The sequence below is a fragment of the Centropristis striata genome, chromosome 17 (assembly GCF_030273125.1).
Source record: "Centropristis striata isolate RG_2023a ecotype Rhode Island chromosome 17, C.striata_1.0, whole genome shotgun sequence".
NCBI lineage: Eukaryota > Metazoa > Chordata > Actinopteri > Perciformes > Serranidae > Centropristis > Centropristis striata.
This window is the reverse complement of record NC_081533.1, coordinates 28114778-28128865: the sequence shown is the minus strand read 5'-3', so window position 1 is coordinate 28128865 and position 14088 is coordinate 28114778.

Genomic DNA, 14088 nt, shown 5'->3' with positions numbered 1-14088 from the left:
GTAGGTTCAGGTGACATGGTTGTCTGGCCAGTGACAGAGGTTACTGTGTCAGTGGGACTGGTTGATTGAGATACCAAGGTGGTAGCAGCAGATTCAGACGTCACTGTAGAACCTGTAGGTTCAGTTAGCGGAGTGGTCTCTGCAGACTGTGATGTTACTGAATCAGTTGAAGCTGTCGATTGAGATGCGAAGGTGGTACCAGCAGTCTCAGATGTTGTATCAGTAGAACTTGTAGGTTCAGGTGACATGGTTGTCTGGCCAGTGACAGAGGTTACTGTGTCAGTGGGACTGGTTGATTGAGATACCAACGTGGTAGCAGCAGATTCAGACGTCACTGTTTCTGTAGAACCTGTAGGTTCAGTTAGCGGAGTGTTCTCTGCAGACTGTGATGTTACTGAATCAGTTGAAGCTGTAGATCCAGATGCGAAGGTGGTGCCAGCAGTCTCAGATGTTGCATCAGTAGAACTTGTAGGTTCAGGTGACATGGTTGTCTGGCCAGTGACAGAGGTTACTGTGTCAGTCGCGCTGGTTGATTGAGATACCAACGTGGTAGCAGCAGATTCAGACGTCACTGTTTTTGTAGAACCTGTAGGTTCAGTTAGCGGGGTGGTCTCTGCAGACTGTGATGTTACTGAATCAGTTGAAGCTGTCGATTGAGATGCGAAGGTGGTACCAGCAGTCTCAGATGTTGTATCAGTAGAACTTGTAGGTTCAGGTGACATGGTTGTCTGGCCAGTGACAGAGGTTAATGTGTCAGTGGGACTGGTTGATTGAGATACCAAGGTGGTAGCAGCAGATTCAGACGTCACTGTAGAACCTGTAGGTTCAGTTAGCGGAGTGGTCTCTGCAGACTGTGATGTTACTGAATCAGTTGAAGCTGTCGATTGAGATGCGAAGGTGGTACCAGCAGTCTCAGATGTTGGATCAGTAGAACTTGTAGGTTCAGGTGACATGGTTGTCTGGCCAGTGACAGAGGTTACTGTGTCAGTGGGACTGGTTGATTGAGATACCAAGGTGGTAGCAGCAGGTTCAGACGTCACTGTATCTGTAGAACCTGTAGGTTCAGTTAGCGGAGAGGTCTCTGCAGACTGTGATGTTACTGAATCAGTTGAAGCTGTCGATTCAGATGCGAAGGTGGTACCAGCAGTCTCAGATGTTGGATCAGTAGAACTTGTAGGTTCAGGTGACATGGTTGTCTGGCCAGTGACAGTGGTTACTGTGTCAGTGGGACTGGTTGATTGAGATACCAACGTGGTAGCAGCAGATTCAGACGTCACTGTTCCTGTAGAACCTGTAGGTTCAGTTAGCGGAGTGGTCTCTGCAGACTGTGATGTTACTGAATCAGTTGAAGCTGTAGATTCAGATGCGACGGTGGTGCCAGCAGTCTCAGATGTTGTATCAGTAGAACTTGTAGGTTCAGGTGACATGGTTGTCTGGCCAGTAACAGAGGTTACTGTGTCAGTGGGACTGGTTGATTGAGACACCAAGGTGGTAGCAGCAGATTCAGACGTCACTGTACCTGTAGAACCTGTAGGTTCAGATAGCGGGGTGGTGTCTGCAGACTGTGATGTTACTGAATCAGTTGAAGCTGTCGATTGAGATGCGAAGGTGGTACCAGCAGTCTCAGATGTTGTATCAGTAGAACTTGTAGGATCAGGTGACATGGTTGTCTGGCCAGTGACAGAGGTTACTGTGTCAGTCGGGCTGGTTGATTGAGATACCAAGGTGGTAGCAGCAGATTCAGACGTCACTGTTCCTGTAGAACCTGTAGGTTCAGTTAGCGGAGTGGTGTCTGCAGACTGTGATGTTACTGAATCAGTTGAAGCTGTCGATTCAGATGCGAAGGTGGTACCAGCAGTCTCAGATGTTGTATCAGTAGAACTTGTAGGTTCATGTGACATGGTTGTCTGGCCAGTGACAGAGGTTACTGTGTCAGTCGCGCTGGTTGATTGAGATACCAACGTGGTAGCAGCAGATTCAGACGTCACTGTTTCTGTAGAACCTGTAGGTTCAGTTAGCGGGGTGGTCTCTGCAGACTGTGATGTTACTGAATCAGTTGAAGCTGTCGATTGAGATGCGAAGGTGGTACCAGCAGTCTCAGATGTTGTATCAGTAGAACTTGTAGGTTCAGGTGACATGGTTGTCTGGCCAGTGACAGAGGTTACTGTGTCAGTCGCGCTGGTTGATTGAGATACCAACGTGGTAGCAGCAGATTCAGACGTCACTGTTTCTGTAGAACCTGTAGGTTCAGTTAGCGGGGTGGTCTCTGCAGACTGTGATGTTACTGAATCAGTTGAAGCTGTCGATTGAGATGCGAAGGTGGTACCAGCAGTCTCAGATGTTGTATCAGTAGAACTTGTAGGTTCAGGTGACATGGTTGTCTGGCCAGTGACAGAGGTTACTGTGTCAGTGGGACTGGTTGATTGAGATACCAAGGTGGTAGCAGCAGATTCAGACGTCACTGTAGAACCTGTAGGTTCAGTTAGCGGAGTGGTCTCTGCAGACTGTGATGTTACTGAATCAGTTGAAGCTGTCGATTGAGATGCGAAGGTGGTACCAGCAGTCTCAGATGTTGGATCAGTAGAACTTGTAGGTTCAGGTGACATGGTTGTCTGGCCAGTGACAGAGGTTACTGTGTCAGTGGGACTGGTTGATTGAGATACCAAGGTGGTAGCAGCAGGTTCAGACGTCACTGTATCTGTAGAACCTGTAGGTTCAGTTAGCGGAGAGGTCTCTGCAGACTGTGATGTTACTGAATCAGTTGAAGCTGTCGATTCAGATGCGAAGGTGGTACCAGCAGTCTCAGATGTTGGATCAGTAGAACTTGTAGGTTCAGGTGACATGGTTGTCTGGCCAGTGACAGAGGTTACTGTGTCAGTGGGACTGGTTGATTGAGATACCAACGTGGTAGCAGCAGATTCAGACGTCACTGTTTCTGTAGAACCTGTAGGTTCAGTTAGCGGGGTGGTCTCTGCAGACTGTGATGTTACTGAATCAGTTGAAGCTGTCGATTGAGATGCGAAGGTGGTACCAGCAGTCTCAGATGTTGTATCAGTAGAACTTGTAGGTTCAGGTGACATGGTTGTCTGGCCAGTGACAGAGGTTACTGTGTCAGTGGGACTGGTTGATTGAGATACCAAGGTGGTAGCAGCAGATTCAGACGTCACTGTAGAACCTGTAGGTTCAGTTAGCGGAGTGGTGTCTGCAGACTGTGATGTTACTGAATCAGTTGAAGCTGTCGATTCAGATGCGAAGGTGGTACCAGCAGTCTCAGATGTTGTATCAGTAGAACTTGTAGGTTCAGGTGACATGGTTGTCTGGCCAGTGACAGAGGTTACTGTGTCAGTCGCGCTGGTTGATTGAGATACCAACGTGGTAGCAGCAGATTCAGACGTCACTGTTTCTGTAGAACCTGTAGGTTCAGTTATCGGGGTGGTCTCTGCAGACTGTGATGTTACTGAATCAGTTGAAGCTGTCGATTGAGATGCGAAGGTGGTACCAGCAGTCTCAGATGTTGGATCAGTCGAACTTGTAGGTTCAGGTGACATGGTTGTCTGGCCAGTGACAGAGGTTACTGTGTCAGTGGGACTGGTTGATTGAGATACCAACGTGGTAGCAGCAGATTCAGACGTCACTGTTTCTGTAGAACCTGTAGGTTCAGTTAGCGGAGTGGTCTCTGCAGACTGTGATGTTACTGAATCAGTTGAAGCTGTCGATTGAGATGCGAAGGTGGTACCAGCAGTCTCAGATGTTGTATCAGTAGAACTTGTAGGTTCAGGTGACATGGTTGTCTGGCCAGTGACAGAGGTTACTGTGTCAGTGGGACTGGTTGATTGAGATACCAAGGTGGTAGCAGCAGATTCAGACGTCACTGTAGAACCTGTAGGTTCAGTTAGCGGAGTGGTGTCTGCAGACTGTGATGTTACTGAATCAGTTGAAGCTGTCGATTGAGATGCGAAGGTGGTACCAGCAGTCTCAGATGTTGTATCAGTAGAACTTGTAGGTTCAGGTGACATGGTTGTCTGGCCAGTAACAGAGGTTACTGTGTCAGTGGGACTGGTTGATTGAAATACCAAGGTGGTAGCAGCAGATTCAGACGTCACTGTTTCTGTAGAACCTGTAGGTTCAGTTAGCAGAGTGGTCTCTGCAGACTGTGATGTTACTGAATCAGTTGAAGCTGTCGATTGAGATGCGAAGGTGGTACCAGCAGTCTCAGATGTTGTCTCAGTAGAACTTGTAGGTTCAGGTGACATGGTTGTCTGGCCAGTGACAGAGGTTACTGTGTCAGTGGGACTGGTTGATTGAGATACCAAGGTGGTAGCAGCAGGTTCAGACGTCACTGTATCTGTAGAACCTGTAGGTTCAGTTAGCGGAGAGGTCTCTGCAGACTGTGATGTTACTGAATCAGTTGAAGCTGTCGATTCAGATGCGAAGGTGGTACCAGCAGTCTCAGATGTTGGATCAGTAGAACTTGTAGGTTCAGGTGACATGGTTGTCTGGCCAGTGACAGTGGTTACTGTGTCAGTGGGACTGGTTGATTGAGATACCAACGTGGTAGCAGCAGATTCAGACGTCACTGTTCCTGTAGAACCTGTAGGTTCAGTTAGCGGAGTGGTCTCTGCAGACTGTGATGTTACTGAATCAGTTGAAGCTGTAGATTCAGATGCGACGGTGGTGCCAGCAGTCTCAGATGTTGTATCAGTAGAACTTGTAGGTTCAGGTGACATGGTTGTCTGGCCAGTAACAGAGGTTACTGTGTCAGTGGGACTGGTTGATTGAGACACCAAGGTGGTAGCAGCAGATTCAGACGTCACTGTACCTGTAGAACCTGTAGGTTCAGTTAGCGGGGTGGTGTCTGCAGACTGTGATGTTACTGAATCAGTTGAAGCTGTCGATTGAGATGCGAAGGTGGTACCAGCAGTCTCAGATGTTGTATCAGTAGAACTTGTAGGATCAGGTGACATGGTTGTCTGGCCAGTGACAGAGGTTACTGTGTCAGTCGGGCTGGTTGATTGAGATACCAAGGTGGTAGCAGCAGATTCAGACGTCACTGTTCCTGTAGAACCTGTAGGTTCAGTTAGCGGAGTGGTGTCTGCAGACTGTGATGTTACTGAATCAGTTGAAGCTGTCGATTCAGATGCGAAGGTGGTACCAGCAGTCTCAGATGTTGTATCAGTAGAACTTGTAGGTTCATGTGACATGGTTGTCTGGCCAGTGACAGAGGTTACTGTGTCAGTCGCGCTGGTTGATTGAGATACCAACGTGGTAGCAGCAGATTCAGATGTCACTGTTTCTGTAGAACCTGTAGGTTCAGTTAGCGGGGTGGTCTCTGCAGACTGTGATGTTACTGAATCAGTTGAAGCTGTCGATTGAGATGCGAAGGTGGTACCAGCAGTCTCAGATGTTGTATCAGTAGAACTTGTAGGTTCAGGTGACATGGTTGTCTGGCCAGTGACAGAGGTTACTGTGTCAGTCGCGCTGGTTGATTGAGATACCAACGTGGTAGCAGCAGATTCAGACGTCACTGTTTCTGTAGAACCTGTAGGTTCAGTTAGCGGGGTGGTCTCTGCAGACTGTGATGTTACTGAATCAGTTGAAGCTGTCGATTGAGATGCGAAGGTGGTACCAGCAGTCTCAGATGTTGTATCAGTAGAACTTGTAGGTTCAGGTGACATGGTTGTCTGGCCAGTGACAGAGGTTACTGTGTCAGTGGGACTGGTTGATTGAGATACCAAGGTGGTAGCAGCAGATTCAGACGTCACTGTAGAACCTGTAGGTTCAGTTAGCGGAGTGGTCTCTGCAGACTGTGATGTTACTGAATCAGTTGAAGCTGTCGATTGAGATGCGAAGGTGGTACCAGCAGTCTCAGATGTTGGATCAGTAGAACTTGTAGGTTCAGGTGACATGGTTGTCTGGCCAGTGACAGAGGTTACTGTGTCAGTGGGACTGGTTGATTGAGATACCAAGGTGGTAGCAACAGGTTCGGACGTCACTGTATCTGTAGAACCTGTAGGTTCAGTTAGCGGAGAGGTCTCTGCAGACTGTGATGTTACTGAATCAGTTGAAGCTGTCGATTCAGATTCGAAGGTGGTACCAGCAGTCTCAGATGTTGGATGAGTAGAACTTGTAGGTTCAGGTGACATGGTTGTCTGGCCAGTGACAGAGGTTACTGTGTCAGTGGGACTGGTTGATTGAGATACCAACGTGGTAGCAGCAGATTCAGACGTCACTGTTTCTGTAGAACCTGTAGGTTCAGTTAGCGGGGTGGTCTCTGCAGACTGTGATGTTACTGAATCAGTTGAAGCTGTCGATTGAGATGCGAAGGTGGTACCAGCAGTCTCAGATGTTGTATCAGTAGAACTTGTAGGTTCAGGTGACATGGTTGTCTGGCCAGTGACAGAGGTTACTGTGTCAGTGGGACTGGTTGATTGAGATACCAAGGTGGTAGCAGCAGATTCAGACGTCACTGTAGAACCTGTAGGTTCAGTTAGCGGAGTGGTGTCTGCAGACTGTGATGTTACTGAATCAGTTGAAGCTGTCGATTCAGATGCGAAGGTGGTACCAGCAGTCTCAGATGTTGTATCAGTAGAACTTGTAGGTTCAGGTGACATGGTTGTCTGGCCAGTGACAGAGGTTACTGTGTCAGTCGCGCTGGTTGATTGAGATACCAACGTGGTAGCAGCAGATTCAGACGTCACTGTTTCTGTAGAACCTGTAGGTTCAGTTATCGGGGTGGTCTCTGCAGACTGTGATGTTACTGAATCAGTTGAAGCTGTCGATTGAGATGCGAAGGTGGTACCAGCAGTCTCAGATGTTGGATCAGTCGAACTTGTAGGTTCAGGTGACATGGTTGTCTGGCCAGTGACAGAGGTTACTGTGTCAGTGGGACTGGTTGATTGAGATACCAACGTGGTAGCAGCAGATTCAGACGTCACTGTTTCTGTAGAACCTGTAGGTTCAGTTAGCGGAGTGTTCTCTGCAGACTGTGATGTTACTGAATCAGTTGAAGCTGTCGATTGAGATGCGAAGGTGGTACCAGCAGTCTCAGATGTTGTATCAGTAGAACTTGTAGGTTCAGGTGACATGGTTGTCTGGCCAGTGACAGAGGTTACTGTGTCAGTGGGACTGGTTGATTGAGATACCAAGGTGGTAGCAGCAGATTCAGACGTCACTGTAGAACCTGTAGGTTCAGTTAGCGGAGTGGTGTCTGCAGACTGTGATGTTACTGAATCAGTTGAAGCTGTCGATTGAGATGCGAAGGTGGTACCAGCAGTCTCAGATGTTGTATCAGTAGAACTTGTAGGTTCAGGTGACATGGTTGTCTGGCCAGTAACAGAGGTTACTGTGTCAGTGGGACTGGTTGATTGAAATACCAAGGTGGTAGCAGCAGATTCAGACGTCACTGTTTCTGTAGAACCTGTAGGTTCAGTTAGCAGAGTGGTCTCTGCAGACTGTGATGTTACTGAATCAGTTGAAGCTGTCGATTGAGATGCGAAGGTGGTACCAGCAGTCTCAGATGTTGTCTCAGTAGAACTTGTAGGTTCAGGTGACATGGTTGTCTGGCCAGTGACAGAGGTTACTGTGTCAGTGGGACTGGTTGATTGAGATACCAAGGTGGTAGCAGCAGATTCAGACGTCACTGTAGAACCTGTAGGTTCAGTTAGCGGAGTGGTGTCTGCAGACTGTGATGTTACTGAATCAGTTGAAGCTGTCGATTGAGATGCGAAGGTGGTACCAGCAATCTCAGATGTTGTATCAGTAGAACTTGTAGGTTCAGGTGACATGGTTGTCTGGCCAGTAACAGAGGTTACTGTGTCAGTGGGACTGGTTGATTGAAATACCAAGGTGGTAGCAGCAGATTCAGACGTCACTGTTTCTGTAGAACCTGTAGGTTCAGTTAGCAGAGTGGTCTCTGCAGACTGTGATGTTACTGAATCAGTTGAAGCTGTCGATTGAGATGCGAAGGTGGTACCAGCAGTCTCAGATGTTGCCTCAGTAGAACTTGTAGGTTCAGGTGACATGGTTGTCTGGCCAGTGACAGAGGTTACTGTGTCAGTGGGACTGGTTGATTGAGATACCAAGGTGGTAGCAGCAGATTCAGACGTCACTGTAGAACCTGTAGGTTCAGTTAGCGAAGTGGTCTCTGCAGACTGTGATGTTACTGAATCAGTTGAAGCTGTCGATTGAGATGCGAAGGTGGTACCAGCAGTCTCAGATGTTGTATCAGTAGAACTTGTAGGTTCAGGTGACATGGTTGTCTGGCCAGTGACAGAGGTTACTGTGTCAGTGGGACTGGTTGATTGAGATACCAAGGTGGTAGCAGCAGATTCAGACGTCACTGTATCTGTAGAACCTGTAGGTTCAGTTAGCGGAGTGGTCTCTGCAGACTGTGATGTTATTGAATCAGTTGAAGCTGTCGATTCAGATGCGAAGGTGGTACCAGCAGTCTCAGTTGTTGGATCAGTAGAACTTGTAGGTTCAGGTGACATGGTTGTCTGGCCAGTAACAGAGGTTACTGTGTCAGTGGGACTGGTTGATTGAGACACCAAGGTGGTAGCAGCAGATTCAGACGTCACTGTACCTGTAGAACCTGTAGGTTCAGTTAGCGGGGTGGTGTCTGCAGACTGTGATGTTACTGAATCAGTTGAAGCTGTCGATTGAGATGCGAAGGTGGTACCAGCAGTCTCAGATGTTGTATCAGTAGAACTTGTAGGATCAGGTGACATGGTTGTCTGGCCAGTGACAGAGGTTACTGTGTCAGTCGGGCTGGTTGATTGAGATACCAAGGTGGTAGCAGCAGATTCAGACGTCACTGTTCCTGTAGAACCTGTAGGTTCAGTTAGCGGAGTGGTGTCTGCAGACTGTGATGTTACTGAATCAGTTGAAGCTGTCGATTCAGATGCGAAGGTGGTACCAGCAGTCTCAGATGTTGTATCAGTAGAACTTGTAGGTTCAGGTGACATGGTTGTCTGGCCAGTGACAGAGGTTACTGTGTCAGTGGGACTGGTTGATTGAGATACCAAGGTGGTAGCAGCAGATTCAGACGTCACTGTAGAACCTGTAGGTTCAGTTAGCGGAGTGGTCTCTGCAGACTGTGATGTTACTGAATCAGTTGAAGCTGTCGATTGAGATGCGAAGGTGGTACCAGCAGTCTCAGATGTTGGATCAGTAGAACTTGTAGGTTCAGGTGACATGGTTGTCTGGCCAGTGACAGAGGTTACTGTGTCAGTGGGACTGGTTGATTGAGATACCAAGGTGGTAGCAGCAGGTTCAGACGTCACTGTATCTGTAGAACCTGTCGGTTCAGTTAGCGGAGAGGTCTCTGCAGACTGTGATGTTACTGAATCAGTTGAAGCTGTCGATTCAGATGTGAAGGTGGTACCAGCAGTCTCAGATGTTGGATGAGTAGAACTTGTAGGTTCAGGTGACATGGTTGTCTGGCCAGTGACAGAGGTTACTGTGTCAGTGGGACTGGTTGATTGAGATACCAACGTGGTAGCAGCAGATTCAGACGTCACTGTTTCTGTAGAACCTGTAGGTTCAGTTAGCGGGGTGGTCTCTGCAGACTGTGATGTTACTGAATCAGTTGAAGCTGTCGATTGAGATGCGAAGGTGGTACCAGCAGTCTCAGATGTTGTATCAGTAGAACTTGTAGGTTCAGGTGACATGGTTGTCTGGCCAGTGACAGAGGTAACTGTGTCAGTGGGACTGGTTGATTGAGATACCAAGGTGGTAGCAGCAGATTCAGACGTCACTGTAGAACCTGTAGGTTCAGTTAGCGGAGTGGTGTCTGCAGACTGTGATGTTACTGAATCAGTTGAAGCTGTCGATTCAGATGCGAAGGTGGTACCAGCAATCTCAGATGTTGTATCAGTAGAACTTGTAGGTTCAGGTGACATGGTTGTCTGGCCAGTAACAGAGGTTACTGTGTCAGTGGGACTGGTTGATTGAAATACCAAGGTGGTAGCAGCAGATTCAGACGTCACTGTTTCTGTAGAACCTGTAGGTTCAGTTAGCAGAGTGGTCTCTGCAGACTGTGATGTTACTGAATCAGTTGAAGCTGTCGATTGAGATGCGAAGGTGGTACCAGCAGTCTCAGATGTTGCCTCAGTAGAACTTGTAGGTTCAGGTGACATGGTTGTCTGGCCAGTGACAGAGGTTACTGTGTCAGTGGGACTGGTTGATTGAGATACCAAGGTGGTAGCAGCAGATTCAGACGTCACTGTAGAACCTGTAGGTTCAGTTAGCGAAGTGGTCTCTGCAGACTGTGATGTTACTGAATCAGTTGAAGCTGTCGATTGAGATGCGAAGGTGGTACCAGCAGTCTCAGATGTTGTATCAGTAGAACTTGTAGGTTCAGGTGACATGGTTGTCTGGCCAGTGACAGAGGTTACTGTGTCAGTGGGACTGGTTGATTGAGATACCAAGGTGGTAGCAGCAGATTCAGACGTCACTGTATCTGTAGAACCTGTAGGTTCAGTTAGCGGAGTGGTCTCTGCAGACTGTGATGTTATTGAATCAGTTGAAGCTGTCGATTCAGATGCGAAGGTGGTACCAGCAGTCTCAGTTGTTGGATCAGTAGAACTTGTAGGTTCAGGTGACATGGTTGTCTGGCCAGTAACAGAGGTTACTGTGTCAGTGGGACTGGTTGATTGAGACACCAAGGTGGTAGCAGCAGATTCAGACGTCACTGTACCTGTAGAACCTGTAGGTTCAGTTAGCGGGGTGGTGTCTGCAGACTGTGATGTTACTGAATCAGTTGAAGCTGTCGATTGAGATGCGAAGGTGGTACCAGCAGTCTCAGATGTTGTATCAGTAGAACTTGTAGGATCAGGTGACATGGTTGTCTGGCCAGTGACAGAGGTTACTGTGTCAGTCGGGCTGGTTGATTGAGATACCAAGGTGGTAGCAGCAGATTCAGACGTCACTGTTCCTGTAGAACCTGTAGGTTCAGTTAGCGGAGTGGTGTCTGCAGACTGTGATGTTACTGAATCAGTTGAAGCTGTCGATTCAGATGCGAAGGTGGTACCAGCAGTCTCAGATGTTGTATCAGTAGAACTTGTAGGTTCAGGTGACATGGTTGTCTGGCCAGTGACAGAGGTTACTGTGTCAGTGGGACTGGTTGATTGAGATACCAAGGTGGTAGCAGCAGATTCAGACGTCACTGTAGAACCTGTAGGTTCAGTTAGCGGAGTGGTCTCTGCAGACTGTGATGTTACTGAATCAGTTGAAGCTGTCGATTGAGATGCGAAGGTGGTACCAGCAGTCTCAGATGTTGGATCAGTAGAACTTGTAGGTTCAGGTGACATGGTTGTCTGGCCAGTGACAGAGGTTACTGTGTCAGTGGGACTGGTTGATTGAGATACCAAGGTGGTAGCAGCAGGTTCAGACGTCACTGTATCTGTAGAACCTGTCGGTTCAGTTAGCGGAGAGGTCTCTGCAGACTGTGATGTTACTGAATCAGTTGAAGCTGTCGATTCAGATGTGAAGGTGGTACCAGCAGTCTCAGATGTTGGATGAGTAGAACTTGTAGGTTCAGGTGACATGGTTGTCTGGCCAGTGACAGAGGTTACTGTGTCAGTGGGACTGGTTGATTGAGATACCAACGTGGTAGCAGCAGATTCAGACGTCACTGTTTCTGTAGAACCTGTAGGTTCAGTTAGCGGGGTGGTCTCTGCAGACTGTGATGTTACTGAATCAGTTGAAGCTGTCGATTGAGATGCGAAGGTGGTACCAGCAGTCTCAGATGTTGTATCAGTAGAACTTGTAGGTTCAGGTGACATGGTTGTCTGGCCAGTGACAGAGGTAACTGTGTCAGTGGGACTGGTTGATTGAGATACCAAGGTGGTAGCAGCAGATTCAGACGTCACTGTAGAACCTGTAGGTTCAGTTAGCGGAGTGGTGTCTGCAGACTGTGATGTTACTGAATCAGTTGAAGCTGTCGATTCAGATGCGAAGGTGGTACCAGCAGTCTCAGATGTTGTATCAGTAGAACTTGTAGGTTCAGGTGACATGGTTGTCTGGCCAGTGACAGAGGTTACTGTGTCAGTCGCGCTGGTTGATTGAGATACCAACGTGGTAGCAGCAGATTCAGACGTCACTGTTTCTGTAGAACCTGTAGGTTCAGTTATCGGGGTGGTCTCTGCAGACTGTGATGTTACTGAATCAGTTGAAGCTGTCGATTCAGATGCGAAGGTGGTACCAGCAGTCTCAGATGTTGTATCAGTAGAACTTGTAGGTTCAGGTGACATGGTTGTCTGGCCAGTGACAGAGGTTACTGTGTCAGTGGGACTGGTTGATTGAGATACCAACTTGGTAGCAGCAGATTCAGACGTCACTGTTCCTGTAGAATCTGTAGGTTCAGTTAGCGGAGTGGTGTCTGCAGACTGTGATGTTACTGAATCAGTTGAAGCTGTCGATTCAGATGCGAAGGTGGTACCAGCAGTCTCAGATGTTGTATCAGTAGAACTTGTAGGTTCAGGTGACATGGTTGTCTGGCCAGTGACAGAGGTTACTGTGTCAGTCGCGCTGGTTGATTGAGATACCAACGTGGTAGCAGCAGATTCAGACGTCACTGTTTCTGTAGAACCTGTAGGTTCAGTTAGCGGAGTGGTCTCTGCAGACTGTGATGTTACTGAATCAGTTGAAGCTGTAGATCCAGATGCGAAGGTGGTGCCAGCAGTCTCAGATGTTGTATCAGTAGAACTTGTAGGTTCAGGTGACATGGTTGTCTGGCCAGTGACAGAGGTTACTGTGTCAGTGGGACTGGTTGATTGAGATACCAAGGTGGTAGCAGCAGATTCAGACGTCACTGTAGAACCTGTAGGTTCAGTTAGCGGAGTGGTGTCTGCAGACTGTGATGTTACTGAATCAGTTGAAGCTGTCGATTCAGATGCGAAGGTGGTACCAGCAGTCTCAGATGTTGGATCAGTAGAACTTGTAGGTTCAGGTGACATGGTATTCTGGCCAGTGACAGAGGTTACTGTGTCAGTGGGACTGGTTGATTGAGATACCAAGGTGGTAGCAGCAGATTCAGACGTCACTGTTTCTGTAGAACCTGTAGGTTCAGTTAGCAGAGTGGTCTCTGCAGACTGTGATGTTACTGAATCAGTTGAAGTTGTCGATTGAGATGCGAAGGTGGTACCAGCAGTCTCAGATGTTGTATCAGTAGAACTTGTAGGTTCAGGTGACATGGTTGTCTGGCCAGTGACAGAGGTTACTGTGTCAGTCGGGCTGGTTGATTGAGATACCAAGGTGGTAGCAGCAGATTCAGACGTCACTGTTTCTGTAGAACCTGTAGGTTCAGTTAGCGGAGTGGTGTCTGCAGACTGTGATGTTACTGAATCAGTTGAAGCTGTCGATTCAGATGCAAAGGTGGTATCAGAAGTCTCAGATGTTGTATCAGTAGAACTTGTAGGTTCAGGTGACATGGTTGTCTGGCCAGTGACAGAGGTTACTGTGTCAGTGGGACTGGTTGATTGAGATACCAAGGTGGTAGCAGCAGATTCAGACGTCACTGTTTCTGTAGAACCTGTAGGTTCAGTTAGCGGAGTGGTGTCTGCAGACTGTGATGTTACTGAATCAGTTGAAGTTGTCGATTGAGATGCGAAGGTGGTACCAGCAGTCTCAGATGTTGTATCAGTAGAACTTGTAGGTTCAGGTGACATGGTTGTCTGGCCAGTGACAGAGGTTACTGTGTCAGTCGGGCTGGTTGATTGAGATACCAAGGTGGTAGCAGCAGATTCAGACGTCACTGTTTCTGTGGAACCTGTAGGTTCAGTTAACGGAGTGGTGTCTGCAGACTGTGATGTTACTGAATCAGTTGAAGATGTCGATTGAGATGCGAAGGTGGTACCAGCAGTCTCAGATGTTGGATCAGTAGAACTTGTAGGTTCAGGTGACATGGTTGTCTGGCCAGTGACAGAGGTTACTGTGTCAGTGGGACTGGTTGATTGAGATACCAAGGTGATAGCAGCAGATTCAGACGTCACTGTAGAACCTGTAGGTTCAGTTAGCGGAGTGGTCTCTGCAGACTGTGATGTTACTGAATCAGTTGAAGCTGTCGATTGAGATGCGAAGGTGGTACCA